Genomic DNA, 20,678 nt, shown 5'->3' with positions numbered 1-20,678 from the left:
ATGTATACCATCCAGATAAACATTTGCACATATAGTATACTGATATGTATTAGAATACTTATAGAAATACAATTTTAAAATAGAAACAACTGGAACACTCCTCTCTCCTCCCAGTGAACAGATAAAACCTTTTTTTAGAGTCATCCAGTGGAATTCTATGCGGCAGTGAAAACGAATGAACTAGAGTAGGGTTTGGTGAACTTTGGCCCACAACCAAATCTGGCCCATCACAAGTTTCTGTGTGGCTCAAGAACTAAGAATGACTCATAAAGATGGATATTTGAAGTAGATAAAAAATAGTCACTTTGATATTTTCCCCAAAAGAATTTCATTATTCTAGATCTGTATTACAAAAAAATTGATTTGATTATTATTATTTTATTATAATATTACATTTTGAATTTCATCAACAAAGTTTTGTGGTAATTTGTCTTCCTTCTTATACCTAGATAAGGACCTACATAATATCTTTGATTTGCCTCTTGGTCCACAAAGCCTAAAATATTTATTATCTGGCTCTTTACAGAAAGAGGTTTGCCATTCCCTAAACTAGAGCTACATAGATCAACATGGGCTTATCTCACAATCATGGAATTGAGTAAAGAATTCAAGCTGCTGGAGCTTCTACACAACAAAATACCTCTTACGTGAGGAACAAAACCACAATGCCATCACTTAGGAAATCATGCACTTGTAGTTAAGAACATAAGGAAATTTATAAACATAAAGGAGGGTGGATGAGAGGTCCTGTGGCTGTGCTGGGGTTGTGAGCTACCCTGGCTATGGCAGTATTTCCAGTTCAGGCTTGAGAGAGTGAGTGCTACCTACTCTTCTAAATGCTGCAAAGAGTATCACTGAGCAAAGGATGCCATGATCAGCACAGGGAACAGAGAACACACTGGACTCAAAGGAGAGAAAGTGAATTTGTAACTTTGGGTTCCTTTAAGCCTGGTTTTCTTGTGATCCCCGCTCTCTTACTGTTGAAGCTGTGGCCAACCTGTTCCTGAGACCAGCCTGCCTCAGGTCCCTGCCTGAGTAGCTCTGCCTGTGGGGCAGTGGAGAGTATGTCTCATGTCCCTGGACCAGGTGATCCATGGTCAGTGGCTCCCAGGCCAAGCTCCAGGTGAACGTTCAAGGCTGGGGTTTGACAGTGGGATGCTAACCAGCCCCGCTGCTCCTGCCACCAGCCCAGGGGCACAGGGCACCAACCAGAACCTGCATTTCTCATCCCACTGGCCTTGGTCCCCAAGGTGCTGCAGTAATTGAGCTGCTTTTTAAATTAGGACACATTCCTCTGGGGCCAAGGCTGGTCTTCTTTCCCAGAGGGAGTGATCCTAGGACAGGAGAGGAGTTAATGAAGAAACTGCATTGTGTCCTCGTGCTGAGGGAGTGCACCCTGGGAAAGACAAGCTTGGAAGGGTTCAGACTTCTTGGAGGTGCAGTCAGCACACCTGCTAGCAGAGGACTCTCACCGGTTTGGTCAGGCTGGCGCTGGCCAGGAATTTGTTGGGCAGGCAACAGGCCACTGTCTGTAAGCCGACAAAGGAGCAGGGGATCGGGAACCAGTGACATGGGCATACAGTGGGGACAGGAGGCCTTCTAAGCGCCTGAGCCACTGGAGGCTTGCAGGAAGTGCTGCAGCTCAGCATGGAACCTTCGGGGCCACAGGGCAGGCGGGAGCTTGGAGAGGAAGTCTGGGCGCCAGCACGGACAGCAGGCCTACAGAGCACACAGGCTGCTCGGAGACTCCGAGGTCTGTGTTGAGAGGGCTGCAGAAAAGGTCATCGCCACACCCAGGCTGCAGGTGCAGCAGACCGCAGTCCTCATACCCGGACCGCCCTCCCGTGGCCCTCACTGGAAATGGCAGGAGCGCCCCTTCCTCCTGCAACGTCCCTCCACCGCCCTCTACCGAGCAAGCTTGCCGAGCTCACTGAAGGAGAGAGATGCTTGGAGAAGTCCACGTCAGCGCATATGCTATATTGAAGGACGCGTTCGGAGCTGGGAGACAATGCATAAAAAGCATATAAACTTTATTACAAATTCATTATATAACTGCACCAGTGGGGGCTGGGGAAGAGAAGGGACTGGCCTAAATAACATTGGAAGATAATATTTTGCCTGGAAATTATTAGGCTAAAGATGAAAGGTACTATGAACGATGTACTCTAATTGATATATATATATATATATATATATATATTTATTTATTCTTGAGACAGAGTCTTGCTCTGTCTCCCAGGCTGGAGTGCAATGGCGCGATCTCGGCTCACCGCAACCTCCGACTCCCTGGTTTAAGCGATTCTCCTGCCTCAGCCTCCCAAGTAGCTTGGATTACAGGCAATGCCACCATGACCAGCTAATTTTTGCAATTTTAGTAGAGATGGGGTTTCACCATGTTGGCCAGGATGGTCTCGATCTCCTGACCTCATGATCATCCCGCCTCGGCCTCCCAAAGTGCTGGGATTACAGGCGTGAGTCACTGTGCCCGGTCGATAAATTTATTTTACATAAGGGTACCCAGGTTAAGGATTCTGAAACAGCTTCATGGGTGTACTGGGGATGAGCAAATAAGTAAATACATGAGAGAAGGTGGGCCAGGTTGTTCACACTGTGGGAGAGGAAAGTTACAGATTAACAAGAAAGGAAGGCTGGAATGAATCCTGGAGATGGGATTACAGTTGGAGACATCAGTACGATGCTCAGTATATACACAGATGGATAGATACAGAAACAATGTGGATATGTGTATATCTAATAATTTAGTATGTATGCATATATTACCTGGCTCAGTCAGCTGAGAGGGCCTAGAGGCAATGACACCCCAGTGCTCACATCTTGGTTTCTAAATACCTTTCTCCAATAAAAGAAGCAAAGGCTCCTTGGAGAAATGACTGATAAAATACAAGAGCCTGGAGCATCTTGTAGCACCAGAAAGAAAGGAAGTACTCAAAAACAAAAAGGATGGGAACACATCAGAGGGACACAGGAATCAACCTGAAGGAGCTCCCAATGGCCAATGCTGGAACGATGTGAACAACAAAATAACTAACATAGTATTGTATTGTATTATAACCCAAAGTATTAAATATAAGTGAGGCTATTCTGATATAAATGATTGAATAAATAGAGTACAAAGACGAATCTTTTTTTTTTTTTTTTAACAGAATTTGAAGTAGCATGTTAGACAGTCCTCCCTCCAGGGGATGAGGCTTAGTTCAGCTGCTACCATCCTCTTTCTGGGTAGGCTAGACTCACTTCCAAATAACAGAGTATGGAAACGGAAAAAGAGTAACTAGTAGAGAAACCTGGTAGATACTACCTTTAACCCAGTGATGAAGGTGAGCATCACCAGTGTGGATGTAATGCACCCTCTAATAGGTTGTGATAAGAAGGGTGCTCCTCCTCTGTAGTGTGCTTCCCCCCAACCTGTAACCCCAGTCTAATCGTGAGAAAAACATGAGACAGACTTAGACTGGGGGACATTCTACAGGATGCCTGACCAGTACTCCTCAAAACTGTTGAGGTCATTAAAATTAAGGAAAAACTCAAAAACTGTCACAGCAGATCAGAGGAGGCTGGGACAAATGACAAGTAAATGCAATGTGGTATCCTGGATGGGATTCTGGAACAAAAAAGAGGACATTAACAGAAAAGTTGATGGAATCCAAATAAGGTCTGGCATTTAGTTAATAGTAACATATCAATGTCAGCTTCTTAGTTTTGACAAATATACCATAGTAACGTAAGATGGTAACAATGGGGGAAACTGGATGAGAGGTGGATGGGAAATCTCTGAATGGTCTTTGTAACTTTACTGTAAAGCTATACCAAAATAAAAAGTTTATTTTAAAACATGGATGTATTGGGCAGGTAAGTTCTCCTTTGTGAGACCCAGTTTTCTTACTTGTGAAATGAGGCAAATAGTCTTCTCCGGGTCCTGCCAGGCCATGATGAACAAATGTCTTTGTGGTCAACAGATGCACTGTGCATGTTGAGGTACAGGGGCTGGATAGTGAGAAGGCCAAACTTGCGCCTTTACAAGGTATCTTGGTCCACCTATGTGGCTGAGCTGGACTTCTTTTGGCCCCACAGCTTTCTTTACCCCTCTCTGTGGAGAGTGGCAGTTCTGGTGTCTATCGTACCAAAGTCTTCCCAGCTGCAATTCATTCTACTGCTCTTGTTCCCTCCTCTGGGAATATATGAGTTCCCTAATGCAGCCTGGAGTCCACCTCATCTTCATGGATGGAATATAGGCTTCTGAGAAACAAACTCCCCCATTCAAACCCAAAGAATGGACTCAGAGACCCCAAGAATAGCGAAAGTGAGACTTTTAATGATGGTCTTGCAAGATCGGGTGTGTGGCATGCAGGCACACCCAGCAAAGTTTCAACAAGCAATTTATACCCTAGTGCGCAGGTGCCTCCCCCGGTTCCCAATAGGCTGAGTACTATGGGGTTACAATCTTCCTGGATGTTGCCTATTGATTGTTAATCAGGGGCTTCAGGTGTTTTGTTTGTTTGTCTGTTTGTTTTTAGGGTTGTCTTGGTGCGTTTTGTTGCAGCCCACAATGCATTGCAATCCTGGTTAGCTTAGGGGCTCTTTAAGTATTTGACTTATGACCTAAGTAGCTGGGCAGGCTGATAAGAACAGACAAAGCAAGCTATTTTGCAGACTATTAAACTTTTACCTTAGACTAAACTTTGTTGGTTCAGGTGAGGGCAACCAAGTGTGGCGGAAGGGGGAGGAAAGGGGAGGCCAACAAGCAGGCCTTGGCTATCCAAGCAGGAGCCTAGTACATCCTGTTTCTTCTGCAGTTTGCTGACCTAAGCCGATTCAAGGCACCTTGTCTTGGAAATGGACCACTGTATACATTATTTCCTTCAGACCTGTCTGGGCCTTGGTCTCCAAAACCAGAAAATGGCAGTAACAATGAATGCGTCACAAACTGCTGCATATGGAGGTGAACCCTGACCCCAAGGCTTTGAAGACTTTACAGGGGTGAATGTCAACATTTGCTGGAAGCAATAAAGCTAATCAATGTGAATGGATGCTTTAAGAGTGAGTGACTGGGCACAGGCAAGTGTTAGGGTTGAGGGCCTCCTGGGGCTGGGGCACCTCCTGAAGTCTCTTCCTCAGAGGAGAGCCTGCAATTCTCCCTAGGAGCCATGTTGGGGCCTCTGCCCCTGCCCCCAGCCTTAGCCTGTGAGTTCAGCATTCCTGTGAGTGCACTAAGCAAGCAGATGGTCCTCAATTCCACCAGCAGCTGCCACCGAACTGTGGGTGGACACCTGCCATACAGGGCTTCCTCTTTCCCATGCAGGAACTGCTGGCATTCCCAGAGGGAGGGAAGGTGGGAGCTCTTCTGAGGGGCCAGGAAGTTCTGGAAAACTTCCCCTCAGCCGAGCTCCCCACCTTCCCTCCCTCTGTGAGTGCTGGCAGTACCTGCATTCCCGCCCATTCTGGCTCTCCGGCAGGGAGCTCCGCCTCACTTCCCAGTGGACGGTGACGTGGCCTTCACAGCTGGCCTGAGTGAGCACAGCGGGCACTGAGGGGAACAAAGCGTGGGGGCCCTCCAGCAGCCCTTATCATCACCTGCCAGCCACCTGCCTCAGGCTGGGCAGGCTGCACCCTGGGCTTTCTGCTATTGGCTTCCCGGATCCCTGGAACTCCAGCTGGGGCCCTGGGCTGTGGTCTGACTTGATCCAGAATTTAATGAGCAGAAGGAATGGAAGAAGGCTCCTTCCCCCAGCCCTGGCAGGTGCTCCCAGAGCCAGAGGAGCTGGCTGTGCTCTGAGAGCAGCCGGGTCCCAGAGAGGGTCTGTAAGCAGTGGGGCTGGCCAGGGAGGAGGCATCATCCCAGGGCCAGGCCCATACATCTTCCTTTCTTCCCCGGCAGCCCCCAAGGATGTGAAAGAATTGACCTCTCTGCCCCGAGGTGGTGGGTAGGGGCATGGGGTGAGACACACTGTACACCTTCAGGTGTTAGCACCTGCTGGGAATGTCTGACTTCATTTTTCATCTGTTTCCTTATTCCTCCTCTGGGCACTTTTAATGTTCTTGCTTCATCAAGTTTAGCTAATTTTGATTGACAACAATATGCTGGGGCCCCCAGATCATAAGGGCTCAGTTCCAGCATGGGAGGAGGGTGGATATTGGCAGAACATTCCAGGCCCTTCTTGGCACTGCCTTCCCAGCAGGGACATGCAGTTTTTTAGGGGAGCAAGGGTAGGGGTGTTGTGAGGACAGCACAGCCCCTAAGGCCTGAGGTTGCCTGGAGGGAACCTCAGTTTCATCTTGCCCCAAGCCTCAGTGTCTTGATCTGTGAGATGGGGATTATGGTCACAGGACCTACCTCACGGAGATGGCTGAGGATCAAGCAGTGTTCAGAGCAGCATCCTATGGTAAGTGTTCAGAAGATGTTCCCCAAAGTCTGCCAAACAACTTTGTTCTTTCTTTCCTCCCTAGTTTTTACCCTTTGCTAGCCAGAGCCCAGGCCCCAGCTCAAACACCTATGCCACTATGACTTGGGTAATCATGACTATTGTCCATTTACGAATTTCCATGCTCTTGTCTTCTCCGACCCCTCCCTTCCCTCTTCAGCCATTGACAAGGGTTGACATTTGAGGGAGGAGGCCATATTTCAAGAAAGCTTTGTTCTGTAGCCTCCAGGGGGCCTTCCAAGGGCATCTCTGGTACATCCCAAACAAGGACAGCACCTTTGGGGAGTGCCAAGGTTATTTATGAGGCCAAAGTCATTTGTATGCCTTCCTGCTGGGGGCTTTTAAAAATAAACTTTTGGCCAGGGTGCAGCAGCTCACATCTATAGTCCCAGCACTCTGGGAGGCATAGGCAGGAGGATTGCTTGAGGCCAGGAGTTTGAGGCTACCCAGGCCAACATAGCAAGATCCCTGTCTCCGTTTTTTTTTAAACTAAATAAAATGAAATAAACTTTATATTGACACCTAACCTACATATAGAAACATGCACAATTAATATTTGTGTAGCTAGATGAGTTATCACAAAATGAACACTTTTGTGTAATCACCACCCAAATCAAGGAATAGAAACATTTCCACCCCCAGGCCCCACTCTTGCTCCTATTAATCACTTTCTTGCCCCTCTTCCCCAAGGTTAACACTCCCCTATCTTGTGGCCTCACGGGCACTGATTTTTACTGTTTGTGAGCTTCACATAAATGCAGGCAGGTGGTAGGTGCTCTTTTGTGTCCAACCTCTTATGCTCAATACTATGCGTGTGAGATTCAACCATATTGTCGTGGGCAGCAGAAGTTAGCTCATTCTCACTGCTTAGTTGATAGTATTACAATTGATTTATCCATTTACCACTCACAGACATTTGGGACATGTATGGACAATGCTCTTATCAACATTCTTGTTTGTGTTTTTGGTGCACACATGTATGCATTTCTGCTAGGCGTACACCTAGGAGAGGAGAGGCTGGGTTCCAGGCAGTGCTGTGCTGGAGTTGGCTCATTCTGGCTCATGGGAGCTGGCTGTTAACGTTGTCAGGGATTTGCAAAATTTTCCCCCATTCTGATTTCCCTTTCCCTTGCATTCCTGTGGCTCTTGAGGTTATTTCAGCCTATTGTATGGTGGGAATGTTATGCAACAGTGGAATATCATTCATCTCCTCCCAACTCCAAATTCAGTGGCACCCATCCATGTCAGCAGCTTGAACTCAGTCATTGGAGGAGTTTTTACACCACAGAAACTGGCAAATGCTACAAATCAGGGCTTCATAGGTTTATTGTTTTGTTGATTGTCCAAAGGTAGACTTAACAAAGTGATAGAGAAAATGTTTTTCTCTCTTTCTTTCTCTTTGTTTTCTTTCTCTCTCTTTCTGTCTGTCTGTCTCTTGTCCCTCCCTCCCTTCCTCCCTTTCTCTTTCTTTCTTTCTTTCCTTCTTTCTTTCTTTCTTTCTTTCTTTCTTTCTTTCTTTCTTTCTTTCTCTCTCTCTCTCTCTCTCTCTCTCTCTCCCTTCCTTTCCTTTCCCTTCCCTTCCCTTCCTTCTCCTTTCTTTTTTGACAGAGTCTCACTTTAATGTCCAGGCTAGAGTTCAATGGTGTGATCACAGCTCACTACAGCCTCAACCTCCCAGACTCAGGTGATCCTCCCACCTCAGCCTCCCTGGTAGCTGGAACTACAGGTGCTCGCCACCAAGCCAGGCTAATTTTTATTTATTTATTTGTTTATTTTTGGTAGAGATGGGGTTTCTCCATGTTGTCCAGGCTGGTCTCCAACTCCTGGGCTCAGGCGATCCACCTGCCTCGGCCTCCCAAAGTGTTGGGATTACAGGTATGAGTCACTGTGCCCAGCCTGAGAAAATGTTAATAATGCAGACTAAACTTAGGTGTGTGTCATCTCTATAGCTGTGACATTGTGAGTTGCATAAAAATTAAGAAAATATTTCTCCAGTATCAAAAAACTATTATCTGATTCACGAAAAAAAATGCTTATGTCATTGATGAATGGGTGACGTTCTGAGACATGTGCAGTGTTTTTCTCTTTCTTCTTACTCTTTACCACAAACACCTCAATAGTTTTTATTTTTTCAATAATTCAATATTTTTCCAATATTCTTGTTGGAACTCTATTTTCAGAGATGGTTATTAAGCACTTGCCAGCCCACATTAGTCATTAGGCATATCCTGCTTTAACTGATGCTGCCAAATGGTTTTCCAAAGTGATTGCACCAATTTCTACATCTGTTGGTGGTTTTTTAGTTTTGTTTTATTTTGTTTTGACGGAGTCTTGCTCTGTCTCCCAGGCTGGAGTGCAGTGGCGCAATCTCGGCTCCCTGCAACCTCTGCCTTTCAGGTTCAAGTGATTCTCCTGCCTCAGCCTCCCGAGTAGCTATGATTACAGGCACCTGCCACCAGGCCCAGCTAATTTTTGTATCTTTAGTAGAGATGGGGTTTCGCCATGTTGGCTAATCATGACAATAGTCACAATTACCCAAGTCTTAGTGGCATAGGTGTTTGAGCTGGGGCCTGGGCTCTGGAGAGTAAAGGGTAAAAACTAGGGAGAAAAGAAAGAACAAAGTTGTTTGGCAGACTTTGGGGAACATCTAGGTACCCAAAGTGCTGGGATTACAAGGTGAACCACCACACCTGGCCCTGTTGGTGGGGTTTAAAGCAAAGTTCATTTGTACTTTGTCCTCCTATCTTGGGACCAGCAGTTTCCTGGACATTAAAGCTATGGCTAAGGGAACAAGCTGGCCAGCCTAGTTGATAATTGTCCTAGGAAAGGATTCCATAAGCAGTTGCTAACTTCTACAGGACCACTTGCTCAGGGGTGATCCAGGCAGGGTGGTGAGTTGCAGGAAGGAAGAGGTCACAAAGGTGCAGGTACTGAGCTTCCTGGAGGGGGGCTGCACTCAAATGGCCCTGAGAGTTGGAGTGGCCAAGGAGAGACATCATGCACCAGGGCAGGGACAGCCTGTGAGTGCTGTGGGCAAGGAGTGTGGCTGGGCCGTGCTGCCTATCAGCAGTGGAGGAGGGTGGAGGCTGGGGCACTTCCACTGGCAGTTGTGTACCTGCTGTCCAGGGCTGCTGTCTTTTATGTGTCAGCCCCCATGGCCCACCTGGAGGGGAAGCTGCATGGCTGTCCCTGGGGCAGATGCCTAGTTTGAGGAAGTTTTGCTTCCTTCTTGAGACTTCTCTCCTAGGTTTAATTCTCACGTCTTGTATTTCACTGCTCAGATCTAGTCTCAATACGTTCTTTTGTGTACTGACAATGGTGGGCAATGCAGAGTGACCCGTAAAATAACAAATCAACTTTGTCCAAAGCTGCACACAAACCCTTTTGAGGCCCGTGAATGTGCCATTGTCCTCTTTGTAGCTGGGACACACATTTCCTGCTATTACTCTCATGGAAAGGCCATGATGCTGTCAACAATTGACCACAAGCAGGTTTTAATTTGAAATTCCCAGAGCCAGGCCCAGCACCAGATAGGGACCATGCAGAGAAAAGCTTTAGTGCCTCTCTGGGTCCACGAGCAAGGAAGGAACCAACGTGCATGAAATAAGGCAGGAGAGTGGCAGGTCCCTGCAGCCAAGGGCATGACAATCCATCACCACAGGCACAATGGGCATGGTGTGGAAACATCAGAGTGGGGTTTCAAGGGTAGTTAGGAAGGTTGCGGAGTCCAAACTCTGGAAATGTGAGAAAAATCCAGGGACATGATACAGAGCATTCTACAAACCCCAGGAGCTGGACACAGCAATTTGTGTGAATAGGCATTGTTCTTGGAGGAAAATGAGCCCATGGTCCAAAAATTAGTTTTAAATAAAGTTCAAGGCCTCTACCTTTGGCTTCTATAGCAACAATGCCATTCTGAATGGCAGCGAGTCAGGGAGCTGGCTCTTCCACGATCCACCTGGGTGTCCGGGGTCTGTCAGTCTTACCATGATTAGAATGGAGCTTCTGATCCACCTCCTCCTCAATCTGCTTTATTCCCAGTCTTCCCCATCTCAGTTAATGAAACTACCTCCTTTTAGTTTCTCAGGCCAAACACCTTGGTGCCATCATCCACCTCTCTCCTTCACACCCCACATCCCCTTGTAATGTAAGCAAATCCCATGACCTCCTCCTTTAAAATATGTCAAGAATCCAGCCATCTCACTATTTCTCCACAGCCACATCCTAATCAAAGCCACTTCTGGCCGGGCGCAGTGGCTCACGCCTGTAATCCCAGCATTTTGGGAGGCTGAGGTGGGTAGATCACTTGAAGTCAGGAGTTCGAGACCAGCCTAGAAACCAGCCATGGTGAAACCCCGTCTCTACTAAAAATACAAAAATTAGCCAGGGGTGGTGGCACTTGCCTGTAATCCCTGCTACTTGGGAGGCTGAGGCAGGAGAATTGCTTGAACCCTGGAGGCAGAGGTTGGAGTGAGTTGAGATCGTGCCACTGCACTTCAGACTGGGCGACAGAGCGAGACTCTGTCACAAACAAACAAACAAACAAACAAACAAACAGAAAAGCCACTTCATCTCTCTCCCAGGTCACTGCTGGAGCCTCCCTAATCATCTCTCTGCTCCCCACTTGTTCTGCCTCTCAGTCCATTCTCAGCCTTCTGCCTTGGCTCCTACATCCTCAGAGTAAAAGCAGATGGTCTTCTAGGTACCCACAGGGCCCCACAATTCCCGGGCCCTGTAATCTCCCCCTCAATCACTTGGTTCCGGCCAAACCCACTTTGTGGAGGTTGCTGGAAGATGCCAGGGTGGGAGAGAGGGGGCTATGGGCTTTTCCCTGCCTGTCACAGGTCAGGCTGCCCCTCCTCCAGAGCTGCCACAGGTGGGAGGCAGATTCCCTACCACGCACAGAGCCTTGGGCACAGGCGTGGTTCTCCACGCTTCTTCTGTTACCGTGGTCCATGGACATTCTCATCTCCTATGGTGGTAACTGCCTATTCCCTTGTCTGTTGCCCTTGGGGGCAGAACTGAGTCTAGCTCAGTTTGGTGACCCAGTACCTAACAAGGACCTGGTCCAGGGTAAATGCTCTGTGAGGATGGCTTTAGTTGAGGGAACCCCTCTAAGTGCAAGGAGTCAGGAAGCTGGATTCTACCTGGCCGCACCGTGTCAGGTCTGAGCAGGCCACACGCCCTCTCTGGGCTTAGAGACCTCATTTGTAAAATGGCATAAAAAATATTATTTTCTGAGAGTGTCTGATTTTCTTGGTCAAATTATTTCAAGGTAGTAACCTCAAGCCAGAATATTTCCAAATATCCTGGAAATTGCTCACTTTTGTGACTCTTTCCTCCATTTCCAAATAGCCATCAGGTTCTGCTTCATCTACGAGGTCCGGAGGCCCACCAACTAGTTCTTCATTCTGCCAGTCATCTTCTGCCCTACCCTCTTCTGTCCTCCCCTTGGCCCTCTAGCATCTACGTTGCATCCTGCAGCTGCTTCCTCATCCAGCTGCACTGTCCAGGAAGATGGGGAGTGATGGTTAAGAGTGGGGTGGACCTGGCCTCACCCCTTGGTCCCTGGCACTCTCTAGGGACCCTGCCCATGCCTGCTGATAGCACTGTGGAGAGCAAAGTGTATCACCTGCACTTTGTCACCAACATAGCGACCTTCAGCTTCTGGGGAAGTGACTGAGTGGCCACATGGGTTCTGGGAAAGTTTCCCTTGTAGCCCAGAGACCCTTGGAGGGGGAGAGAGAAGATGTGTGGAGCAAAGCCAAGACTGACAGTCGGGACGCAGCTGGGTTACTGGTGAGCAGAAATTCAAGGAGGCCGCCCAGGCTGCTGAGAGGGGCCATTAGGAAAAGTCTCAGGGCAGTGGGGTGGGAAGAGGGCATGATGGTGAGAGAGACAGAGAACTGGAGAGAGAGGTGGACGTCATAAAAGAGAGAGGAGTGAAAGAGCTACAAAGGGTTGCAGATAACAGGACAGAATGTGGGCATAAGGAGTGTGGGTGTGGAGAGGAGCCCAAGGAATCACAGAGACAGATGTCTGTAAAAGGGCTGGGGCAAACTGCTGGGTTAGCTTGAGAAGGAAGACTGGGGAAAGTGGCTCCCGCTCGGCCCTCTGTCCTCCCTGTAGGGTGAACTTGCCTTTGCTAACACCTTCTGTTGGATTGTGACTCATCTGGAGCCTGGGGAAAGGGAACTCTTTGCAGATTCCCAGGACTCTGCATAGGTTCTGGCTCACAGCGGGGCCCAGAAATGCATGGAAACAATAACAATAATAGTTAATATTGACTGAGTTTTCACTGTATGGTTTGGCCTTATACTGAAAATCTTACATCCATTCATTTATTAATTCACACACCCATTCCTTCGTTCAAAAAATATCTATTGAGCAGCCCCTATGTGCTGGGCACTGTTCTAAGCATCTTTATAAGTTACTTCATTAAGTTCTAACAATTTTATGAGGGAGATGCTTTTAGTATTCCTATTTTCACATGGGGACACTGAAGCTGAGACAGGCTGAATGACATGGCTAGATCTGGGGAGTGGAGAAGAGGTAGAGCTGGTTTCAAACTCCCCTGCCTGCGATGTTTAACCACTCTCATCACTGACCCTGCCTTTCGGGCACCAGACTACCCAGTGAATCAAAGGGACAAGGGAGTCGCCTAGAATGCAGGTGTGGCCTTGGGATGTGCTCAGAAGGGCCAGGCTTCATCTGGGCTTAGAAGAGCTGAGGGAGGAGGAGCCCTGGGCTCCCTCACAGAGGCAAGTGGAGGGAAGTGGTGACTCTGAAGAATATTGAAAGAACTATCCGCCAATGAGAAAAAGCCTTACCAAATAATCAAACAGTGGACAAAAGACATTCCCAAACAGAGTGGCTGAAATGAAAAAGACAGACAATGCCAAGTCTTGGCAAGGATGTGAAGCAGCTAGAACTCTCATATACATTGGTAGGAATATGAATTGCTACAATTAACTTTGGAAAACTAGCAGAATTTTCTAAAGCAGAACGTAGGCATATGCTGTAAAACTCCATTCCTAAGTACATGACCAACAGAAAAGAATACGTATGTTCGCTTCAGCACCATTGTAATAACCCCAAGTTAGAAACGACCAAAATATCTATCACCAATAGAATAGACAGGTAACTTTGGTACACTCACATACATAAAGATTATACAGAAGTGAGCATGTAAGAGCTATTTCTTCATGGAACAACATTGGAGAATCTAATAAACAAAATTTTAAACAGAAAACCTCAGGCAGCTTCTATACAATTCCATTTATAAAAACTTCACACACAGTCATAATGAATACATTGTGTTAGATGTCAGGATAGTGATCACCTCTGGGGTAGTGATTGGAAAGAGGCATGTATAGAGTTTTTGTGGGCAGGTGATCTTCTCTTACTTTATTTGAGAGTTGTTTTTTAGCGAGGTGTTCAAATTTTAAAAATTCATCAAACTCTACATGTATGATTTGTGCATCTGCTGTTATATATGCATATGTATGCTACACTTTAATAAAAAGTGTGTTTTTAAAAGACAAATATTGCCATTTACAGACTGCATGAGAAATGTAAGTTTGGCTTGGTATTTGAAAATAAATTGGTATGATTCATCACCAAAGAGAAAAATCAAATGATTATCTCAGTTGATGCTGAAATTCAACATCCATTCATGTTTATAACTAACTATCTAAAGGGACTTCCTTAATCTACAAAAGTTTCTATAGAATCTACATATCTATAAAAAAGCCAACAGCAAATAGATATCATATTAATGGGGACAATGTTGAAAGCTTGCCTTCTGAGATCGGGAACAAGACCCGGATGCTGTTATCTCCATATCTGTTCAACATTGTACGGAAAGTCCCATCTAGTGCAAAATCACTGGAAAGAAAGGATAAAGCTCTCATTATTATGTTAGTGGAAACTCCCAAGTAATTAGATTTTATAAGTGAATTTAATAAGCTTGTCAAACAGAAGGATAAATACAAAAAGATTGTATTTCTAATACTAGCAATTATTACCAAATGAAATAAAAATTAGAAAATGAATTAAAGGATGATCTCACAAGCAGAATGTTGAATGAAGGAAATCAAATACAAAAGAATACATATTATATGATTCCATTTATATAAAATTCAGAAGTAGGCAGACCTCAGGTGTAGTGTAGAAATTATAGTAGTAGCTAGCTTTAGGGGTTGGGAGATGGTGTGGGGTTGAGCAGAGGCATAAGCGGTTTTTGAATGTTGGCAGTTTTCTTTGACCTGGGTGGTGGTTACATGAGTGTTCTTTGGGATAATATGCTCAATTGTACATTTATGTTTTATATTTCTCCATATGAGAGTTTTTTTTAACTTAAAAAAGATTACTTGGCCAGCTTGAGTTGGGTGGTCTCTAATGGTCAATTGGCTGCAGCTGGATCAAAGGAGCCACATGGTTCCCATGGTAATGCCTTGCAGGGCCATAGAGTTGGAGAGTAGATGAAGAGAGGGTGTGTGTGTGTGTGTGTGTGTGTGTGTGTGTTTAGGGGGAGAGCAGATGAAAGTGACTGACATCTCATAGGGAGTTTCTCCCAAGAATAACAGAGATGACCCTCTCCTTTTTCTTTCTTGCTAACAAACGGGCCTCATGGAATGTATTGGAGAGTATTTCCTCTTTTCGGTTTTGGAAGAGGTTGTGTGGAATTGGTGATAATTATTTAAATATTTAGTAGAACTCGACAGTGAAACCATTTGAGTCTGAAGATTTCTTTTTTGAGAGTTTTAAAATCATGAACTCTGTTTCTTAATTCAGATGATCTTTTTCATATTGTGAGTTGCAATAGTTTGTTTTTTTGGAGAAATTGGTCAATTTCATATCAGTTGTCAAATGTATGTGTGTAGAGATCTTTTAGTAGTCCTTGAGTTATCCTTCCATTGTCTTTAGGATCTGTTGTGATAGCTTCTGTTTTCTTTCTTTTGCTTGCTTTAGGTTTATTTTACTCTCCCTTTTCTGGTTCCTTGAGGTGGCAGTTTAGATTACTGATATGAGGCTTTTCCTCCTCTAATGTAATCATTTGGTGCTACAAATTTCCCTCTGAGTACAGCTTTAGCAGCATCCCACACATTTTGATATGCTGTATTTTCATTCTCATTAAGTTCAGTGTATTTGAAAAAAGTTTTACTTGAGGTTTCCTCTTTGACCCACTGATGATTTAGAAGTGTGATATTTAGTTTCTAACTGTTTGGAGATTTCTCTGCTATCTTTTTGCTAGTGATTTCTAGTTTGATTTTATTGTGATCAAAGAATAAATTTTTATGATTTCAATTTTTAAAAAATTGTTGAGGTTTGTTTTATGTCCCAGGAAATGGTCTATCTTGGTAAGTATTCTGTGGGAACTTGAAAAGAATGCATATTCTGCTATTGTTGGGTAAAGGGCTCTATAAATGTTTATTCAGTTCTGCTGGTTGATGGTGTTGTTGAATTCTTCTACACTCTTGCTAATTTGCTCTCTGTTCTATCAGTTGTTGGTAGAGGGGTTTGAAGTCTTCAACTATAATTGTGGAGTCTATTTCTCTTTCTAGTTCTATCAGATTTTTCTTCATGTATTTTGCAGCTCTGCTTTTTGATGGGTACATTTAGGATTGTTATGACTTCTAGGTGTATTGACTCTTTTATTATTACATAATGTTTCTTTCTGCCCCTAATAATTTTCTTTGCCCTGAATTCAACTTTATCTAATATTAATGTAGCTCTTCCTGCTTTCTTTTTATTAATGTTTGCATGGTTTATGTTTTTCTATCATTTTACTTTCATGCTACCTACATTGTTATTTTTTCTAATGAGTTTCTTGTGGAAAGCTTAGAGCTGGGTTATGTTTTTTAATCCACTCTTCCAATCCCATTCTTTTAATTGGAGTATTTAGACTATTTACTTATGTAATTATTGATATGTTAGTGTTAAGCCTACCATTTTATTTTATTTTTTTCTCTCTGTTTTTAGATTTTACTGTTTTCTTTTTCTCACTGGCCTGTGGGTTACTTAAACATTTTTTAGAATTCCATTTTGATGTACCTATAGTAACTTTGAGTATATATCTTTGTATAGGTTACGTAGTGGTTACCGTAGGTATTACTTAGTATACACATGATCGGCCTTATCACAGTCTACTGGAGTGGTATGCTGAATAATGGACCCCAAAGATGTCCATGTCCTAATTCCTGGAATCTGTAAATATGTTAGCTTAAATGGCAAAAGGGACTTTGCAGATGTTATTAAGATCTTGAGATGGGGACGTTCTCTGGATGGTCACAGTATAATCATGACAGTTCTTACAGGAGGGAGGCAGGAAGGTCAGAGTGTGAGATGGAGATGTAACGAGAGCCACAGAGGTGAGAATGATGTACAGCCCAGATCCAAGGAATGGAGTCAGCTTCTAGAAGCTGAAAAAAAATAAGGAAATGGATTCCCCCTGGAGCCTCCAGAGGGAAAACAGCCCTACATTCTTTAGTTCACTGCTGATTTTGAAATTCTGATCTTCAGCATTGTAAGATAATACATTTGTGCTGTTTTAAGCCACTACATCTATAATCTTTAGCATTTTAATCTGTACTTAGTGGGAGGAATAGAGAGAGATATGCCTACTCCATCTTGATCCAGAACTGGAAGTTGGACATGCTGTTTTGAGGCACTGGTGGAACTTCTAGGCTGAGCTGTTCTGTTCACAGTTGAGTACACATTGCCAGAGTAGAGTAGAATAAAGTAGTTTTCAGCACAGAGAAGGTATTAATCCAAAGGAGGAAGGAGAATGAGGTTCTTCAGGAGCTGATTATGGGAGAAGAGAGGAAGGGCAAGAAAATATTCCTTGGAACCATGGTTAGCTCTGTGATTCTGAAAGTTTCCCTCAGGGAAGGGTGCACTTGGGGAGATGAGGGTCAGGAGAGTGGTCAGAAGCTGAGGCAGGAGTCCAAGGTCATCTCCAGACCATGGAATGGAAAGGAACAGGCAGGCGCAAGAGGCAGGATGGAGGAAGAACTGAGTGCATCTGGGCCCAGATGACATGTAGTGACTGAAAGAGAAAGGGGAATCTGTAAGGACACACATGTATTGACCTAGAGACATGGGGAGTCTGGCCCCCGCCTTGCCAGATGAAGTGGGGAGAAGGCCACCTGGAGGGGTTCCAGAGAGGGATGATGAAGACAAAGGGAAGAAGCAGGAAGGATTGATTCAAGCTGAGACAAATTCTTTGATTGCTGAGTTTCCTTTACAAATGGGGCAACATTTGGCAACAACATTATTGGTTCAGAGGCATTGCTGTCCTGGACCCCAGCCCCATACCCACAGCTTCCCCCTAATTCCTCCAACAACACATGTTCTGGAGAGGTCAGCTTTACTCAAAAGGGCTGACCATGTGGCTGAACTTCAAGAGGATCTCTTGAGCCTGGGAGTTCGAGGCTGCCGTGAGCTATACTGTGCCACTGCACTCCAGCTTGGGCAACAGAGCAAGAACTTTTCTCTCTCTCTCTCTCTCTCACACACACACACACACAAGAATCTTTTCCAAAATTGATTTTCTGGAAATTAATACCCTCTGGAGGAAGACTTTGCTTAGGATGAAGTTTTGCTAGGTTGATCACGAAAAAGGGGCGTCTTGCTCCCTGTCTCTGCTCCTTCTCTGTCCTTCAACAGTAGCACACAGGAGGCTAAGGATGAGTGGACAGGATGCCCCGGAGAGGACTCTGGATGAGAACTCTCTGTAGCTTGCCTGCCACATGGCCTTGGGAGGGTGTAATTTCAGTAAAAACACATACTCTAAATACCACAGCTCATGGCAGGCACCTCCTAAAGTCATATGAGTTTGTGCTAGCTTTACTTCTGGTTTTAGCTGAATAAGAGTAGAGGAAGAAATGGGGAGGGTAGAATCTAGAGCTGGGAGGGAGAAGGGAGGGAAGGGTGAGAAGGGAGGAGGGTCGCTGGAAAAGACTTATGCCCAGAAAGAGCGACACAGGGAGGCCCTGGGCTGCCAAGGACCCTCTGGAGGCTCCAACAAGCCTCTGACTGCAAACAAAATTGGCTAACATGACAGCATCTCGGCCTTAAAGTGGTGCGTGTTAAAATTTGGGGGAATTGTCCTCATGGCCCCCAGCCCCTATATTTCTTTTTGCTCATCATTGGCACTGCCCTGATACTCTCCCGGTGCCCTTGCTGCTTACCCTTAGAAGCTGATGGGGCTGTAGGAGAGGAGACCTTTCAGTAGGAGAAGTAGGTCCCAGCTTCTCTGCAGGCAGATGCTGGGTGCTGGGGCTGATGGAGAAATCTCCTCTTCAGCCTCTCCATCCTCAAGACACACACAGGTAGGTGCTACACAGGGCGAGGTAGGGGCCATCGGGTGGCCCGCTCCCTGCTCCTTTCTCCGTGTACCTTTATGCAGGGCTTGTCCTCCTCTGCTCCCCACACTCACCTGGTCAACAGCCCTGAGGGAGGCTCTCCACTGGGCCAAGCCTGGAGGTGGACCCTGGGGATGCACAGCTAGTCAACCGTAGTCCTTTCCCTCCTGGAACTCAGAGTGAAGGCATGGGTGCAGGGACAGGTGTCGGTAGTTACAAGTACTATGCTAGAGGAAGCTCAGTCAGGGTCAGAGCCCCTCCCTATGGCAGGCATCCATAACCCGTATAGACATAGGTGTTTAAGACAGAGAGGGAAATAGAGACAGAGAGATAGAGAGGGAGAAGGTAAGCCAAGGAGAGAGGGAGAAACAGACAGAGAAAGAGAGGAGGCAGGGATTAGGACAGAGACACAGATGGAGAGTAGGCCAGCCAGACTGTGAACACTCTAGAAAAGGCAGGCAGCTGGGGGCAGTGTGTGCTCTCCTAGAAGGGCCATGTTGGAGAACAGACTCTGCCACTCTCTCCTCCACTCCCAAAACTCCCCGCAGCCTCTGTCAACACCGTCTGCAAGTAGGATGGCGACTCTCTGGGTCCATGCAGCCCCTCTCACTGACCAGGAACCGCTGGAAGCTGGGCTCCTTCCTGCTCAACCCTGAACCTCTGTGCCCAGCTGAGGTTTTTGCACACAGTGGGGGCTCATGAATGTCTGCAAATATCAATGACAGCTTGCCTGTACTGAGCACTGCACAAGCATCTCAACATTGGGTTTTAATTCTACCCACCTCATATGGTGGATATTATTTGTGTCTCTTTTTTACATATGGAGAAACTGAAGCTCAGATAGGTTGAGAGACTGACCTAGGTCCAGGGAGCTGTTTAGGGTGGAACTGGTTCAAACTTAGCCAGCCAATCCCATCTCTGAGCTTCTAACCACATCTCTCCCCATGCCTTCCCATCTGCCCAGCTGTCAGGTGAATAAAGGAATGGTGGGATGAGGAAGTCCACTACCAGAGCAGTAGTGAGGCTTGAGGACTGGTCAGAGGAGCTGGGCATCTCTAGCCTGGAAGAGCTGGGGATGAGCAGCCTCACCCAGAGAAATGGAGGAAAATCATGCCTCCTCACTCCTCTGCTCGCCCATCTCAGGCTCCTACTGAGTGAAGGATCCAGCTGATCTTGTCCTTGCAGGACACAGACAGCAGACACAGAGGCCTCCAGCACAGTGAAGCCTGTGGAGCAGTCCCCTCCAGAATGCAGCCTTGTAGGAGGGCAGCACCATGGGTCAGCAACTCAGGTACTTTCTGCCTGGAACTTTCCCTGGGCCAGGGCCTCATTCCTTCTGGGAAGAAATTTGCATGGCTGGCCTTGGGCCACACACATGCTCCCTCCAGGCCAGCACCTTCCCAGAAGGCTCTCCCCCAGGGCCTGACCTGCTGTACATTCTCAAAGGATATGGTGATTAGGTGCTCATTTCAGATTCTGCCAGGAACTTGGGGTGCTATCCCGGCCAGGAGAATTGAAAACTCAGAAGTGGGGTGGGACTGGAAGCATGAGCTCATTCCACTGCCCCTTGCCCACTGGGGAGCAAGCTCAGCAGGTCTTTGGAGAAGCCAGCCCCAGGAGGGCTGTCCCTGTGAGGAGAGGGCCAGAGGGCAGAGGGTCCTGCAGAGGAGGAGGGTTAGGTGAGGGGAGGGAAGAGGAAGAGGAAGAGGAAGAAGAGGGCTGATCCAAGCAGACAGAAGCTCCTTGTCTCTGTGGGGCCTTTGTAAATTGGGCAACATTTGGCAACAATACGTGTTGGCTAATGAAGCCACTGTTTTCCTGCCTGCTGCCCTTCAGCAGATCTTCCCTCCTGATGGAAGCTCCCAGGAGC

Source organism: Pan troglodytes, chromosome 2, assembly GCF_028858775.2.
Source record: "Pan troglodytes isolate AG18354 chromosome 2, NHGRI_mPanTro3-v2.0_pri, whole genome shotgun sequence".
NCBI classification, from domain to species: domain Eukaryota; kingdom Metazoa; phylum Chordata; class Mammalia; order Primates; family Hominidae; genus Pan; species Pan troglodytes.
Note: the sequence above shows the minus strand (reverse complement) of the source record.